Source organism: Muntiacus reevesi, chromosome 6 (assembly GCF_963930625.1).
Source record: "Muntiacus reevesi chromosome 6, mMunRee1.1, whole genome shotgun sequence".
Classification (NCBI taxonomy): Eukaryota; Metazoa; Chordata; class Mammalia; order Artiodactyla; family Cervidae; genus Muntiacus; species Muntiacus reevesi.
Window position 1 is genome coordinate 114,512,014 of NC_089254.1, and position 2,500 is coordinate 114,514,513.

The window sequence follows — 2,500 nt, forward strand, 5'->3', positions numbered from 1 at the left end:
CGCGTCTCGCGGGCTGTGCGGCGTGACGGGTGGGCGGCTCCCCGTCGCGGGGCCGTTCGCCTTGCCCCGTCGCCTCCCGCCGCCGGCCCTGGACTTGGCCCGCCTCGGCCGGTCGCCGGTCGTCCGCTGCTCTGGGCCTGCCGCGCGGGCCACAGGCGCCTCCCCACGCCCGCCCTCCGAGCCTCGGGGCTTTCTCCCACTCCTGCCCACCCCCAACCGCGCCTCCTGTGGCTGCCTGTCCGGTTCTCCCGCCCTCTCGCCTCCCCCCTTACCGCTGTCGCGTGTCCCCCTGCCCGCTTGGTGCCACCCTTCCCGTCGGAGCCCCTTCCCTCTGCCCTCGGTGGTGGTGGGGGAGAGAAGGGTGCCTGGGAACGCGGGCGCGGGTTAGGGGGGCCCCGGTGGACGGGGGGAAGAGAGTTGGACGGGGTCCCGGGAAGGGGGCCGGGTGTGCGAGGTGGGGGGGGGGGGTGAGGGCTCTGCCCCGTTTCGGGGGGATGTGTGTGGGGGTTGGTCGTGTGGCGTCGGCGGGGACCCTCCGGGCGCGGTCGGACCGGACCGGTGCATGGTGAGGCCCCCCCCCCCATGTGTGTCACGGGCCGGCAGCGCCGAGGCCCGCGGGCGGCCGCGGGCGTGTGGGGGATGCGGTGGTCTTCGTGGTCGGCGTCGGGGCGGTGGCCTGTGGGGCGCGCTGTGCCCCTCGCCCGCCTCCCCCTTTCCAGGTACCTAGCGCGTCCCGGCGCGGAGGTTTAAAGACCCCTGGGGGGGTCGCCCGTCCGCCTTGGGGTCGGGGCGGTCGGGCCCGCGGGGAGTCGGGAGGTGCCTCCCGTCTCCCCCAGACTCCGCCGTCCCCCTGAGGGGCCGGGGTGGCGCGCGTCGTGGCGCGCCACGGTCACTGCCGCCGTGGCCGTCGGGAGGGGGCTTACCCGGCGGTCGTTGTGTGGGCCGTGGCCGTGTGCGGTGCGCGCGCGCGCGCCCCCCGCCTCCATGGGGGGGAGGGTGGGAACCCCCCGGGCGCCTGTGGGGTGTCCGAGCCCGCCTCGGCGGGTTGGCGCTGGATGCCCCGTTGTGTGAAACCTTTCCCGGCCCCTCAGGTCTGCTGTTTTACTGTCTGACTTGGCCCGGCCAGAGGCAACCCCCCACCCAGCTCCCAGCTCCCACCTCCCACCTCCGGGGAGGGAAGGGGCGTGGGGGGGTGGGGTGGTGTGCCGTGCCAGGGGCGGGTCTCCCGCCGAAACAAAACACTTGAAAAGACCTCGTACGACTCTTAGCGGTGGATCACTCGGCTCGTGCGTCGATGAAGAACGCAGCTAGCTGCGAGAATTAATGTGAATTGCAGGACACATTGATCATCGACACTTCGAACGCACTTGCGGCCCCGGGTTCCTCCCGGGGCTACGCCTGTCTGAGCGTCGCTTGACGATCAATCGCCCCTCCGGGGTGCGTGTGTGTCATGTGCACGCCTCCCCGGGGGGTTGCGTGGCTGGGGGTGTCCTCGCAGGGCCCCTGGGCCCTCCGTCCCCCTAAGTGCAGACACGGTGTCCCCCCGCCTCCGTGGCTGGGGGGGCCCTGCCTGTGGGGAGGAGAGAAGGGGGATTTGAGCTCGCGCCGAGGCCCCGGGCCTCCGTGGTCGGTGTCTTTCCCCCTTTGAGAGCTTCCTCGCGCCGCAAGCGGTCTTTGGGTGGTGTTGGCCCTTGGGGTGTCGGGGGTTGGGGACGGTCTCGTGCCGCGTGGCGGTGGGGCCCGCGGGGGTGGTGGGGGTGAGGTGTGCTGGGGTCGCGTCTTCGGTCCGCCGTCGTTCGCCGTCCTGCCCTCGGCGGGCGGTGTTTCCCGGCGCCCGGCCGGCCCCGCCACCACCCCCCCCCCGCCTCTGTGGTGACTTCCTTCCCCGCCGCGCGTCCGCGGACCGTGCCCGCTTCCCGCCCACCCCCCGTGGCTCTCGCCCCTGTCGGGACGGGCGGCTCGCGCCCGAGGCCGAGTCCGTGGGCGCGTCCGCGCCCCGGGGACGCGTGCCCCGGCGGCGACCCGCGGGACGCCGCGGCGTCTGCCCGCCGCTGCGCGCTCTCCCCCCGGGCTGTGGCCGTGCCGCGGTTCGCGCCCCCGCCGCGCGAGGGCGCGGGCCCGTGGCGGCGGTGGGGGCGGGAGGGGATAAGGAAGGGGGGCGCGCGGTGCGTCCGTCGCCCGTTTGGGCTTCGGCGTCTGTGCGTGCCCCAACCCCCCCTCCCGCCCTCCCCCCGTCCACCTCTCCGGCGCCCCCGCCCCCTCCCGTCCGTCCCGTGACCGCCGGCTCGTGCTCCCGCCCCACCCCGCCTCGGTGTCTCCCTCTCCTGCCCGCCTGCCGCCCGCTGCCAGCGACCCGCCGCCCGCCGCCGCCCGCCGCCGCCCCGCCCCTTGAGGGGGCGACGGGTGGGCCGGAGGGGGGCGCGTGGTAGTTTGCCGCCGCAGTGTGTTGTCTGTGTGTGCGGGGGGAAGGGGGAGGGGCCCCGGGGCGGTCGGCCGCGGG

General features: G+C 75.7%; 1 non-coding gene across 1 annotated transcript; it reads left to right on the top strand.

Annotated features, from left to right (window-relative positions):
• Positions 1 to 1,259: 1,259 nt before the first annotated feature.
• On the top strand, positions 1,260 to 1,412 carry LOC136171321 (5.8S ribosomal RNA). The gene has a single exon (XR_010663856.1). It is a non-coding gene; the product is annotated as a 5.8S ribosomal RNA (ribosomal RNA).
• The last annotated feature ends 1,088 nt before the right edge of the window (positions 1,413 to 2,500 follow it).